This window comes from Magnolia sinica, chromosome 3 (assembly GCF_029962835.1).
Source record: "Magnolia sinica isolate HGM2019 chromosome 3, MsV1, whole genome shotgun sequence".
NCBI lineage: Eukaryota > Viridiplantae > Streptophyta > Magnoliopsida > Magnoliales > Magnoliaceae > Magnolia > Magnolia sinica.
The window spans coordinates 46,341,426-46,357,045 of NC_080575.1; the positions used below are offsets into that span (position 1 = coordinate 46,341,426).

The 15,620-nt window shown below is 37.1% G+C and overlaps 2 non-coding genes across 2 annotated transcripts; both read left to right on the forward strand.

Annotated features, from left to right (window-relative positions):
* Window positions 1–311: 311 nt before the first annotated feature.
* Window positions 312–418, forward strand: LOC131241607 (small nucleolar RNA R71). The gene has a single exon (XR_009169168.1). It is a non-coding gene; the product is annotated as a small nucleolar RNA R71 (small nucleolar RNA).
* Window positions 419–13,741: 13,323 nt separating this feature from the next.
* On the forward strand, window positions 13,742–13,848 carry LOC131241767 (small nucleolar RNA R71). The gene has a single exon (XR_009169333.1). It is a non-coding gene; the product is annotated as a small nucleolar RNA R71 (small nucleolar RNA).
* The last annotated feature ends 1,772 nt before the right edge of the window (window positions 13,849–15,620 follow it).

Below are 15,620 nucleotides of genomic sequence, written 5' to 3' on the forward strand. Positions count from 1 at the left end.
CTTGAGCTATTTGTGGTGGTCCATTATTCAATACCAGAGCATCAACTTTCTTTGTCAGGTTATCAAGCTTGGCACTTAGCTCTGGTATGACTCCTATCTCATATATACCACCTCTCTTTTGTTGTTGGGGACTTCTATCACCTCTATTTGAATAATCCCATTGCTGGGAATTTTCGCACAAAGTTTCAAAGAAGTTCCACGCTTCGACATCACTTTTGGCCATGAATGACCCTCCACTGGTGGCATCAACCATGCGACGGTTCTGTGGTGTCAGACCGTCATAGAAGTATTGAACTTGTTGCCATTTCTCAAAACCATGGTGAGGACATTTAAGAAGCAAGTCCTTCCATCTTTCCCAACATTCATGAAAGTGCTCGCCCTCTTTTTGTGTGAAGTTAGTAATTTCTCTACGGAGGGCATTGGTTTTATGAACGGGGAAGAACTTGTTTAAGAACTTCTTAGACAGTTGGTCCCATGTAGTGATAGATCCAACTTCTAGAGAATTCAACCATGCTTTCGCCTTATCCTTCAAAGAAAAAGGAAACAGGCGTAGGCGGATCGAATCGTCTGAGAAGTTTTGGAACTTAAAGGTGGAGCAAATGTTTAAGAATTCTTTCACATGATGATATGGGTCCTCCTTGTCCAATCCATAAAAGGATGGCAACAATTGTATGACTCCAGGTTTAAGTTCAAAGTGTGCTGCCGTAGTAGTTGGCAACACTATGCATGAAGGCGCATTAAATTGGACAGGAGCTGAATAATCTTTGAGAGCTTTAACTTCAGTCTCATTCGCCATTTCAACAGGATTATTTCTCAATCGTTCACGAATTGTTCTTTCAATCTCAGGATCAAACGGTGCTAGTTCTAAATTCAGAGACCTACGTCCTAGCATAAACTATGTTATTGCAATGTAAGAAAGAAAATTAAACAAAGAAGCAACCTAAGAGAAATAAAACTAGACCTAGAAACTATGAGATTCTAAAACAAGTTAAAACTATGTAAATAAGAATGGGAAGAAAGAACCCGGGAAAGGAGATGATTGATGTCTGAAGAATAAAGAGCTCCTCCTTTTGAAGACAATGTTAGCAGCTTCCTTCCTTAATTCCTGTAAACAAAAAGAAATCAAAAATAAATTAAATTTACTAAATTAATGCTAGAAAAAAAAAAATCCTAAGCAACGGTTAATTTCTAAAAAAAAAAAAAAAAAAAAAAAAGTTTGTAATCTTAGAAATAAAAGCTAAGTTAGTTTCTAAAAAGGAAAAATTTCTAAAAAATAGGAAATTAGAAAATAAGAGAGAAACTTTCTAAAAATAAAAATAAAACCTAAAGACTCTTCTTAAAATAATAAAACCTAAACTAGAAGATAGAAAGTTACTTGAAAGAAGAATCAGAATCTAGAATTAGAAAATAGGAAATTTCTAAAAATAAAAAAAATAAAATAGCCTAGAAATAGAAACTTTCTAAAAAAAAAAAATAAAAAAAAAAAAATAATAATAATAATAATAATAATAAAAATAAAACCTTAATTCTAAAAATAGAAATTAGAAAAAAATAGAAAATTTGGAAAGAGATTACCAAATTAGTAGTTTATGTCAGGTCCCTACAAAACAGGAAATAGGTTAGTTTCAAAAAAATTTAACCTAGAGTTAGTAAAAAACCTAAGACTATGAATTATGATAAGAGAGAATCCTAAATCCAATTGGAACAAAACAGTCCCCGGCAACGGCGCCAAAAACTTGATGTTTTATTTAAACCAACACGATTTAAATGATTTTTAAACTCGCAAGTATACGAATCAGATGCAGATACGGTACGTATTACGAGATCGTTCCCACGAGGACTGGTCGTCACAATTCAAATCTATGATTCTCCTTAACTAATCCAACAAATAATGGAATGAATTACTAAGCACAATTTTATGAAAAACAATTAATTAAGAACAGGGAAGAAAATTCAATCAAAGAGAGAGCACTAGGACTTTCGAATCCACCCCTAATTATCCTAACCCTTGTTTTGTCTGTTGATTCACCTTGATCTAGATTGATACCACTTAAATAGAGAAAGCACAATCTGTGTCCTTAATCGGGCATACATATCTAATTCCTTTAAGCAATGCCATGAATGACATATCCCATATCCTTGGTCGGGCATAAGGGATGTACAATTCATTAAAGCATCCTGTTTCTTCCTCTATAGGAAACTTGTTCTTGGTCAGACACAAGCACCTATAATAAGCATCCAAACAACATCCATATATATACTTTGGTCAAGTTCATAGATGGAGAAGTATAGAATTTAAACCCATAAAGCCCACTTAGAGAAAGAAACAAATTAATTAAAATTCAAAGTGAATCAACTAACACAAGAGCTGATCAAATTAAGGGCTTCATCTCAGCCCTAGCTGAGAGATTAGTGACCCATAAAATTCATAAAAAATATTAAATAAGATTCATAAAAAAAAGCATCAAACCAAACAATCTCTCTCTCTCTTCTTTCTTCTCTTTCTTCTCTTTCTTCTCTTCCTTGCTTCAGATCTGGAATCCCCTGGTTCTGAATGCCTTTCTCACGTCCAAAACTCCCCTTTTATAGCTGCTAGATGGTTGGAATCGGTGGCGGAGTCGTAGAAGGACTCGAAGTGTAATTTTTCGCAGCCGTGATCGGTGGGCCCCACAGAGTCATTTTTCTGGAAAATCCACCCCATCCATTGGATTCAGAACGAAATTTCAGTCAAGAATGGGTGGTTTTGAAGGTTCATTATCGTGGCCCAGAGAAGAAAATACAAAAAGATCAGTTTTGAACGTCGCCAGGTAGCCCTTTTGTGGCCTCTGTACCGCACATGTGTGTCCCCATGGGAGTGGAATATCAGCATAGTTTTGAAGATCTCGAAGCCCTCTACACGATGGACGGCTCGGATCGGCCGTACGGGTGATGTACGGGGCCCACAATCCTTCGCAAAAACGGCCAGCGGAAGACGCTACGCGGACGCCAAACCGACGCTGCGATGATGGTGGGGCCCATTCCTGGACTTTTGACAGGAATCCACGTCGTCCATTGGTTTCAGCTCGAAAAATCAGTAGGAATTGACTGGTTTTGGGGTGAATTTGGTGCAGCCCACGGAGTTTTGAACTCACCGTCCGTTTTGCGTTTTTTCAGCGATCAACGTCCGTACACATGCATGGAACCAAACGGACATCTAGGCGATGATGATATCGGCCCCAGGAAGCGGATGGACGGTTCGGATTGTCCATTTGGACACTAGGTGGGCCCCACAACCGATGACAGCGGTCGGTTCCGCGGACGCTGGAAACGGAAACTTCCGTTTTCCAAAGACGAAGTCGGGTCAGCGCTGTTGACCGACGCTCGTCCGTTTGGTGCGCAGCCGATGCACCTGTGCACTGTGTACACATCTCTTACACAGGGCTCACCGTGATGTTTACGAGAAATCCAATCCGTCCATCCTATTTGTCATCTATTTTCAACCATCAGCTCCAAGTTTGAGGCAGTTCCAAATATCAAGTGGGCCCCAGGGTGAAGATTAATGGGCTGATCTGTCCGTTGGACCACTTCCCGCGATCTTCAATGGCTGAAATTTAATATGTACGGTTAATTCACGGCCCTCATCTCATGTATGAAGTTTCGAACTGATCGGATAGTGGGAACCATGTGATCTTGCATTCTGGACCCTTTTCGGGCCCCTTTGGCTTGCTTTCCTCAGATCCCAGACGTGTAAAATCTTCATTATTGGTTCTCTGGAGTCCACCCCGTGCTCTGGAGACTTTGGATCATGAAATCCATGCCTTTAACACCAATTTTCAATTAACGCTCCTGACTTTATCCTGTAATAAAAATACAATTAAAATACTCCATTAAGCATTATCATATACATAAAATCTGGTAATTACTGGGGTCTGATATGCAATATTTGACCCTGATCAATGTCATTATGTTCTACTTCGTCATCTTTGATCCCTTGTAGGCACAAACCTTCTGCAACCACTTGCACTTAAATTGTAAGAAGGGAAACACAAAATTTTGAAATGTTAGAAAATTTTGAAACATTTAAAATTACAACAATCCCCACATGTTTAAAATTATCACGACATTCTGATTTAAAATTGAAGAGTTGTGCATTGGTGTTGATATTTACAAGACTTTAATTGACACTAGAGTAAGCAAGATAGGCTTACAGAAGTTAGGTAACAAACGGACTTTAACATGACTCATTTAGTGTAAATTGGCTATATGTCTACACACAACTTTTATGCTACAAGTTGTTATCTGGTTTGATGCTTTTTGGTTAGCATCATTACCTGAATTTCCCGATTACTATAGAAAATTAGTTAATTTTCTCATAACAAGATATCTTACTTCTACACTCGTATAGGTAAATTTCATCAAGTGTGCACAACAACAATATATACCACCAATATATGACATACAGATTCATTAAAAGTTTTAAAACTCATCATTTCTCATTTTTACTCATACTACTTACACCATTGAAGGGGAATATCATTGCAGTGCTAAAACATATCCTAATGTCTTATTGCTTATACCATTGAATACCTATCATATGTGATTTTCATTTGTATAAGGTGGGTTGCCGACACTGGTACCACATTCTTTTAGGATCAGTCTCATTCCCGTTGATGCTTAAGTTAAGACCATATAAAGCTTTCCTTGTGTTATATGCGTAGGCGCTCTAGCTCTAGTAGGTGCCATCTACTTATCAGCCTTTATTACATTTTATATGCTACTCACATTATGCATGATAGGCATTATATAGGCATGAGAAAGATATACCCCGTTTCCACACTGAGGTCTTGGCATCCATTCCCTAGTAGGGGTGGCTAACAGTGAAGTGTGAACTGACAGTGGGTGTACAAACAAGCTAACAAAAAAAAAAAAAAAAAGGAAGCATGAGAAAGATATACCTCAAAATGCCATTTAGAACTCACAATTAGAGAAAACTATAGAAAAACATCTACAATTTATATTGTAGGCATATAATGTTAAAAAGCAGCTTTCATTGCCCTCAACATGGGTGTGATTGAATGAGGCGTGCCATGACTAATTACTCTGAGGAGATGTAAAAAGCAATTCAATAGTCTAAGCTCAGGTTATTATTATCACCATGCTTTGGAAATGGTCCCAAACACCATGTTAAGGATCATAAGGCTCCGTCAGAAAAAACATCTAGGAATGCTAACAAAATGTGGCCTTATTTCCGTACTGACACTACAAATAAGTTTCCCCAAGCAAAGCCGAATATTCATAGTAAACCAACCTTGTGGGCAACGTCAGCAACAAGGCTCGCAGCCGCTTGTAAGTCAATACGAGGGAAGTAATCCGAATGGTGCCTTTAAAATATACAATGAAAAAACAATTAGTAGTGAGAGAATGCCGCGAGAACTCCTAATGCCCCGGAGACAAATACATCTCGTACTCAAGCAGCTCGCACAGCTATAACTCCCTAGTTGGCCATGACGCTTTTAAAGATGAGCATCGTCAATAGATCAAACAGACCATTGTCTGAGTCGTTCGTTCCTAGTGAGTATCAGACACTTCTTAAATACATCCTGCATGATCGACACTTTAAAAAGCTCTCTTAGCATCATCGCCTTGCGAGGTCACGCAAAGAGAATGAATGCACCATGAAAGGAAGCAACTGTAAGAAAAGGGTTGAGTCAAAGCCATCCCACGCTGGATAGTCACATGGCAAGTCATGCTTTGAGTGAGTGTAGCCTACCAAGCCCGCACGGGGGACATTTATTAGTGCATTATTTGTCATGCAGTGAAGAAAGACTCTTTACCTATCTAAGTATGAAATTTGACTAAATATCAGGCCATTATACAACCACCACGTCCGCGTGACTACCATGCTTGTGCCAAGCCCAATGCAAGCACCCTTTGAATTCTCAAGGAAGAAAGCCACTAGTTGTCCGTGCACCCCAAAAATAATGTGGCGCAGGCTGTATATTAGCCCAAGAGGCATAATCTACGAAAGCGTAATACCACGTCAGTAGCGTGACTCAGCAACATAGAAGGTGAGCCAATGGCCATGCACCACCGCTAGACAGATCACCCTAGGGATAGAGCTGTACACGAACCGAGTTAGCTCGGTTAACTCCCTCAACTCTACTCGAAAAAGATCAATTCAACTCGGTTTGAGACGAGTTCGAGTTGAGCTGATTTTTGGAGCTCAAAAAACTTTCGAGCTGAGTTCAAGCTTGTCCGAGCTCGAATCGACTTGGATGGAACCTCAACTCGAATCGAACTTAGATCAAATCAGTTCGGTGACTCAGTTATTTTGATATTGATGTTGCTCACCAAGTGTTATTTTAGGTGCATACATTCTTCGTAGGATCGGGCGGTGGCGAGGAAGGTATGATATGAAACAAATCACTACAAAAAAAAAAAAAAAAAAAACTTTACATGATAAAACTACCCTTGTATTTTGATTTTGATGTTGCCTATCGAGTGTTTGATGAAATACCTATAAATTGCTGCTGTTTTTTTGCTTATAGTAAGAAATTAAATTAAGGTGCACTCCATGTGTTTAGGAAAATGTCGCACGGGCTTGATCTGGCCCGAGCAGCTGACAGAACCGAGTCGAGCTGGCCATTCAGGCTCGAGGATTGAACCAAGTTGAGTTCGAGCTGGGGTTAACTACTGGCCGAGCTGAGTCAATTTATGCCAAGCTCGACTCAATTTGACTTGTGTACAGATCTACCTAGGGATATGTGTTACCCATACAACAGTCACACAAAGCCCGATCACACTACTAGGGCCATACATATAGGGTGCAAAGGTCCATAAATACCTTGACCTCACCCTCATTTTAGGAAATGTTCCCATTTCAACTAGACGGCGAAGCTCTACCTTTCCACAACGCCAAAACAGTGAAAAAAGGACAGTTGACTGTCTCAAATCATAATAAACCAAAGTTTTGAACCGTCGCAAGGGCCATCATATTTTGCTACGTCATATTAGTTAATGGATGGTTATGGACTGTCTTTGATTTTAGACGGTTAAAGACCGTCTAAAATACTAACAGTTTGTGACCGTCGTTAGTATGCATTTTAACACCTCACCAAAATATTTAGAGATGGTTATTGACCGTCTATAATTTCAATATTTTATAAATTTATTAGAAAATTATAGATGGCCTAAAGCAATCAAAAAAATTCTTGCATTTAAAAAAAAAAAAAATCAGTAGCAATTTTTTGTTTATGTTTCTTTCATGTGATATAATAATATTCAACCAACCAAACATGCTTATAATTCAGAATTAAGAATAATTGTTAAACTTAAATAGAAACTTCATTTGCTTCTTTTTTTTTTTTTTCTAAAAAGTAAGCATACCTTTTTAGAATAAAACTGATTACAAGCAAATAATAGAAGTGGACAAGGAAATAATACAGAAAAGTGTTCCTTCTCAAGTTATTAGAAACTACAACAAAAATTAAAGCTTTGTAAAAAGGGCATGTGTTAAAGGGATACCTCCTTGATTCCCATGCATATGAGTGTAATGATGATGAGAACAAGAATTACAGCACAAGGGTCCATAAATACAACAATGTTATCCTGCAAAGAAATAGGATAATATTAGATGTTAACTGTAGTATTAGATGTTAATGCACTTGATCAAATTGAACCATTAATGCACTTGATCAGATTGCACACAAAGTTCGGATTAGAGTTACAGTTTAGCAAAGGTTTGCTCTACCATACATGGATGATAAGGAAGCTTAGAAGAGCTCAAAAACTAATCAAGCCCTTTTATTTTCCTTTATAACAGAATATTTACAATCTTACTAAAACTAATAATGAATTAAAAGAGGGTTTGAAAAATATAAAAACAACAGTATTCATTTAGTGAGATGGCTTTCACGGTCTACAAACTTCTATTATAATGACATTATAAAATCTAGTAACATAAAACAAAAGGCCATTAAATTCATGGATTATATGGTCTACATGAATTTGCAACCGTGAAGCATTTATACAGTTTTGGAAATTTATTTTCATGATATTGACAAACTATTTTTAGTTTCAAGTGTTTAGCCAAATCAACTTTTAACATTTCCATAACCAAAAGTCAAATCCATAACAACTTCAATAATCCATTATACACCTATAAATCACCAGCCACATCTGTCTTATTCCCAACCTCATGTATCAAGACCAACACACAACGCCTTTGGTACAAGCAAGGTTCTCCAACAAAGCTAGCTGCTTAACAACCTTCTACAAAATAATCTCCTATTTATAATGTTGCATTTAGTGCAAGAATAAAATGTATAGACAAGCTTCTCAACTTGGTGCAAGTTAACTCACCTTTGTTTAATACCAACAAAGATGCATTTAATAAGCCCAAATATGCATGCATGTTCAGATTTTCACCATGAACTAAAAGTCGTAGGAGCAAATCCAATATTTTCCCACCTTTGGATGACAAAAATAGAGCTCTATTTTCTATTTTGTGGCCAACCGAAGTGTTAAATAAGTTAATCTTATTTTCCTATTAAATAAGATGAACTTTCACAATTCAATTTAATCAATGCATCCAAACGCAACCTCAGTGTTTTGGGGCATCATGGAAAATGGAAACCTATATATATCAAGCATATATACTAGCATTTTCCTGCTTTTTGCGCCCCAAATCGCAAGTGAGACACTTGAGGCCTCATGTAGACACTGTAAATTCAAAGCATGTAACTATTCCCTTGTACAAGAAAATAACACAGAAGCAGATTGAAGCGTAGGTGGAAATCATGCACACTGTTGGTAAGGTTCTTTAGATATAAGGTAATATCACATGCCGTGTCCACGGAGAAACGAACAGCCCTGATGACACCCTACCAAGTGAAAGTGGGGTAGCCCACATTCTACTATTTTATTAGAACATCTCACCCAATCATTAATCAAAAACCTAATTGAAGGAATAGAGTGAAAATTATCCAATTTGGTAGACCTGTGATTTTGGTTCTTGTTTAGGGTGCGTTTGGTTACATCTAATATCACGAAATTTCATTGTCTTTTGCACAAATTAGATTGATTAATTAATCATGAAATATAATAAAATTAATTTCATGATATTTTTCGTGCAACCAAACACAATTTTAGGTACAGTATCATGTTTAATCCTTACACACATTGCAAAAGAAATGAGGTAAAAATGTACAACCGGACATTGGTTTTTTCTTAAAATTTCAATCTCCAAAATAATCTCAAAACAATCCAACATGGTTGGGTCTGTCCATGTTGGATTGTTTTGAGATTAGTATACTTGATGTTAGGTCTACTTTCGGCTATCATCAAAGCTATTTGTGGGCCCCACTACAATGGATGGATTGGATAGAACATGTACATCATTGTAAGCTACACCAATGGGTCCCAAATCACAAAAGGGAGTTGTCAAACAGGATGGACAGCATGAATATACAATACAAGCATCAAGGTGGATTTACCCTATGGATATATGGTTGGATCATCAAGGACCTCATCCATCAGGTGAGCCATCCATAAGTGGGTCCCTTCACATCATCATGATCATGTCTAAAGGATAAAACTAAATTTCAAAAGAGAAGGGAAAGGTACTCACCTAGAGATGGTTTGGTTGAGTTGATCTACCTCTTGATGGCTTGGATCTTGTGATGAAGGCTCCACCTCTCTCTCTCTCTCACACACACACAAACCGGTTTTGATCAAAGGTGGAGAGGGAAAAAGAAAATTGAGAAAGGGAATGTGCATGATTTTTTATTATTGAGGGGTGGAAGACTTTGGAACCCCCGCCCGTCTCTAGCTAGGAACGTGCATGAGTTTTGAGTGGCCACCATGATGTATGGGTCATATCTACACCGTCAATCCATTTTTTCGTATCATTTTATTGAATAAACCTAAAAATGCGGTGGATCCAAGGCTCAAGTGGACTACACAATTAGGATTAAGACTCAAGTGGACTACACAATCGGGATTAAACTCTTACCGTTGAAAACTTCTTGGGGCCCACGGAAGTTTTGGATGGAGCTGATATTTATGTTTTCTCTTTGAACAAGTCTATGTAACTTTATGAATACATTGGATGGAAAATAAATGTTCACAACCCCAAGTGTAGGGTCGTGATATAGTAATAACTCGATGAAACCGAGGTTGAATCCACAGGGACTAAACTTGTACGTATTCTGAAAAGAATTAGAACTATAACTAGAAGAAGATCTAAATCTGAATTCTGGAATAGAAGAGAGTAATTGTGAATGGGATTGATTAAAACTTGTGAATTTAAAGATAGGAACTAGGGTACCAAGGATCCACTTGTAGCTATCAGGATGCTACCTTGCTTGATTCAAAGAACGTAATTGGAATTGGAGTTTTATCCTATCCAATTAGAACATAAAGTAATTAAATTTAATTTGAACTTTCATTGACCTAATTCTCAATGGAGGAGAATTATGATGATTGGAAGGGATTCCATTACCCTACCATGCCCAAGGGACAATGGTGAATAACAAGATTTACCAATCTCACGATCTCAAAATAGGAAAAGAAGATATCCAAAGCTATTGCAGCATCTATTGTAATTTGAGTCACAATAAATCATAGAAAACTGAAAATATTACTTTAATATCAAACTAAAAATCAATGCGGTTCATCAAGAATAAGAATCAAAGTAAGAAAATCATCCAAACACGCTACAAGCTTCGCCTCTTAACCCTAGCTAAGAGTTTTAGCCAACTATAGACATGATTGGATCTAAAACCTTAAAAGAAAGTATTAAATTTTATTTTTATTTTTAAAGAATGAAGAAAAACTCTTGGGAGGCTACTCCACCCTTTGACTCTACTTCTTGAAACCCTAGATATCCTTAGAACTCCTTGGGAAACCCACATTTACAGCCTTGTCCGTCTAATTTCGCAAAACCATCTCAAATTTACGCAGTCCGCGTAAAATCTACATAATGCTTCGATGTCATTGAAAAATGTATCCAATTTGTCCAGCAACTAAATTCAATTTTTATGTAATTCTTCGATGTCATCTAGCAGTATTCGATGTCATCGAGGATTGGCTTCGATATCATCTAACAGCCTTCGATGACATGGAAGCTCAGATTTTGTGAATTTTTGCACTCAAAATCTGTTGAAGGAGGTGCTTTAGAGAAATGATTCCCTCAGTCAGTATCAACTACCAAGGTATTTTTTCTCAGGGCATTCACTATGTCTTGAATCATATATTTATTAGAATTCTCAAAGTGTGCCAAGCAAACTTCTAAAGAGTCAATACATTAAATTTTATTTTTATTTTTAAAGAATGAAGAAAAACTCTTGAGAGGCTGCTCCACCCTTTGACTCTACTCCTTGAAACCCTAGATATCCTTAGAACTCCTTGGGAAACTCACATTTATAGCCTTGTCTGTCTAATTTCTCAAAACCATCTCAAATTTACACAGTCTGCGTAAAATCTACATAATGCTTCAATGTCATTGAAAAATGTATCCAATTTGTCCAACAACTAAATTCAATTTTTATGTAATTCTTTGATGTCATCTAGCAGTATTCGATGTCATTGAATATTGGCTTCGATATCATCTAACAGCCTTCGATGACATGGAAGCTCAGATTCTGTGAATTTTTGCACTCAAAATCTGTTGAAGGAGGTGCTTCAGAGAAATGATTCCCTCAGTCAGTATCAACTACCAAGGTATTTTTTCTCAGGACATTCACTATGTCTTGAGTCATATATTTATTAGAATTCTCAAAGTGTGCCAAGCAAACTTCTAAAGAGTCAAGACATTCAGTTGAAAGGGGCACAATCTCCACATTGAGGTCTATGATGATATGTTTAATCACCACCGAGTATGTCTCATCTTGACCTGAGTAAACATGTTTAAGATCAGCAGGTAATGGTTTCAAGTCAAGCTTCGATGCCTTGAGACTAGACTGTAGAAGCACTACATTGATTCGGGGCAATTTCTCAATTTATGGCCTCCTCTGATTAATTTCAAGTACCGGTACACTATTAAACATGACATCCATCTCCCTAATTGTGTCATTATCCAAATTAAGGGAGTGGGCCAAGAACATCTCTAGAGGATCAGAGTATAGATTCAAGGTTATCCAATCTTCCATGAAAGAGTCGATCATGTTAATGTCGTGAATATCGTCAACATCTTCTGATTGTTTGCTCATATTGAAAAAGATATTGACCTTCAACATCATATTTCCGAAAGATAAACTCATAACTTCATTTGTACAATTAATTATGTCATTTGATGTAGCAAGGAGAGGACGACCAAGGATGACAGGGATCTAAGTGCTCATATCTATGATGGGTTAGGTATCCAGGAAGACAAAATTAACTAGATAGTAGAATTTATCAACTTAGACCAACACATCCTTGATTATCCCTCTTAGAATACGGATTGAATGATGAGCAATTTGTAATGTGGTCCAGGTGGATTTTAATTCACCTAGACCCAATTATTCGTATACCGAGAAAGGAATCAAATTAACGCTTGCTCCCAAGTCAAGAAGTGTGTGCTCTATCTAGTGATTCCCAATTATACAGGTGATAGTTGGGCTATCAGGATCTTTATATTTTTATGGCACATCTTTCTTGAGGATGGCACTCACCTTTTCTGTCAGAAAAATTCTATGTTAAATAGTCGGTCGTCTCTTGGTTGTACATAAATCTTTCAAATTTTTGACGTAAGAGGGTATTTGTTTCACAGCGTCCAGCAGAGGGATGTTGATTTTCAATTGCTTCAACACCTCGAAAATATCCTGTGAGTTAGCTAGCGGTTTTGGTGCAATCAACCATTGGTGGAATGACGCAATCAGTTTATTCACTTTTTTCGGTTCTTCCTCATGTGGGCATTGCTAGGTCCATCATTCTCAGTTCCTTCTGGGTCTTTAAGCTTTTCAGCCCTCGCCGGAATAGTTTTGTCAATAATCTTCTTAATCCTAAGAGTGGTGATAGACTTAGCCTGCTCCATTTGACCTGAGGAGCTTAGGTCACTTATTTCAAATTGAGATTTAGGGTTGGGGAGAGGCTGGGTTGGAAGAGTCCCTTTCTCTTCAATTGTTAAGTGTGACTCAATCCATTGAATGGCCTTAATAAGGTCTTGAAAGGCTTGTAATATGCCTTGATTGAAAAGCTCTTGGTTTTAGATGTGTTTTAAAATCGGATCCTCTTGAGGCCTTTTTTATTTAAGAGTTAAGTCAGGGCCTCTTAAGGGTTAGCCGTTTGTTCATTCCTCCAACTGAAATTTGGATGGTTCTTCCAAGTTGAGTTATATGTATTTGAGGTGAGTCCACTAAAAGGTTTTTAGTAGTTTTTTATGGCATTTAATTGTTCATTCAATATTTCTTGAAAAACAGGTATTGTTGGACAATTTTTAGTTGTATGTACGTTGCAAGCACAAATACCGCAAACAACTTCATCCTTCTTAAGTTCCATGGCCTCACTTTTCCTTGTGATATTGGCCACTTTAGCATTTATATCGTCTTACTCTTTCAAAATATATATTCCGCCCCTTTCCTTTGATTGAGTAAGCTTAGAAGTGGTGCTAGGTCTTTGGGAGATGTCCCATGATTGTGCATTTTCAGTAAGTTTTTTAAAGTAATCTCACACATCATCAATATTTTTGTTCATGAATTCCCCATTGTACATCATCTCGACTAATTGGCACATGGAAGATCTTAGTCCATCGTAGAAGAAATTTGTTATGTGCCACATTTCAAAGCCATGTTGTGGGCATGAACTGACATGATCCTTGAACCACTTCCAACATTGGAAGAATGTCTCATCTTCCTTTTGGGTGAAGTTCATAATCGACTTCCTGATAGTGTTCGTCTTATGGTATGGGAAGAATTTCTTTATGAACTCCCTTGTCATGTCGTTCTATCTGCCAATAGATCATGGTCGTAGTGAATGCAACCAAGTCTTAGCTTTTTCTTTTAAGGAGAAGGGAAAGAGTTTCAGCCTAATCGTGTCCTCAGACACATTGGGAAAGTGTAAAGTGGCTATTATCTCATCAATCTCTTTCATGTGTAGATATGAACTTTCAGATTCAAGTCCATTGAACTTCAGAAGGAATTGGATCAACCCATGTTTAATATTCATATTTCCTACATTTTTTAGAAAAATTATGCAGGAAGGTGTACTCTCCACCTCTGGTTGTAAATAATCTCGTAGAGTACGAGGTGGGGGTGCATGATGCACCTCGTTTTCATCTTGAACTTCCTCAACTGGAGGTTGAGGTTGATTTGCAGTCATAACTTCAATTAATTCAGAGGATCTTAAGTGGTGTTTAACCCGGTGATGGATAAGCAACCCTTCGACTAATCCTCCTTCACTCAAAAGATGGCGGATGTTGTCATGAACCCACTTGGGCATGAAATACTCTCAGCCCTCAAATAATTAAAAAACTAAACCTAAAAAAGAAAACCAGAAAAGCTAAAACAAATAAGAGATCTAAAAAAGAGAAGAGAGATTGGAGAGAAGTTACCCAATTAGGGTTGCTATGTTAGGATCCTACAAAACAGAAAACAATGTTAGTTTTTAAAACCAATTTCAGGAAAAATCCTACCCTAAAAGCATAGCAGATAAATAAACCCTAATCTTAACCTAATTCTAATACCAATTAATCTCAGAAAAATGCAGCCATAGTCCCCTGCAACGATGTCAAAAACTTGTTCACAACCCCAAGTGTAAGGTCACAATGTAATAATAACTCGATGAAACCAAGGTTGAATCCACAGGGACTAAACTTGTACGTATTCTCAAAAGAATTAGAACTAAAAGAAGATCTAAATCTGAATTTTGGAATAAAAGAGAATAATTATGAATGGGTTTGATTAAAACTTATGAATTTAAAGATAGGAACTAGGGTGCCAAAGATCCACTTATAGCTATCAGGATGCTACCTTGCTTGATTCAAAGAACACAATTGGAATTGGAGTCCTATCCTATCCAATTGGAAGATAAAGCAAGTAAATCAAATCTGAACTTTCATTAACCTAATTCTCAATTGAGGAGAATTATGATGATTAGAAGGGATTCCATCACCCTACCATGCCTAGGAGACGATGGTGAACAACAGGATTTACCAATCTCACAATCTCAAAACAGGAAAAGAAGATATCCAAAGCTATTACGGCATTTATTATAATTTGAGTCACAATAAATCACAGATATTCCTTGAATATCAAACTAGAAATCAACGATGTTCATCAAGAACAAGAATCAAAGCAAGAAAATCAACCAAACATGATACAAGCTTCACCTCTTAGCCCTCGCTAAGAAATTTAGTCAACCATAGACATGATTAGATCTAAAACCTTAAAAGAAAGCATTAAAAATAAATAAAGAAGGATGAAAAACTCTTGGGAGGCTACTCCACCCTTTGGCTTTACTCCTTAAAACCCTAGATATCCTTAGGACTCTCTGGGAAACCCATATTTATAGCCTTGTCCATCTAATTTCGCAAAACCATATCAAATTTACGCAGTCTGCATAAAATCTGCATAACGCTTCAATGTCATTTAAAAATGTATCCAATTTGTCCAACAACTAAATTCAATTTTTATGTAATTCTTCGATGTCATCTAGCACTGTTC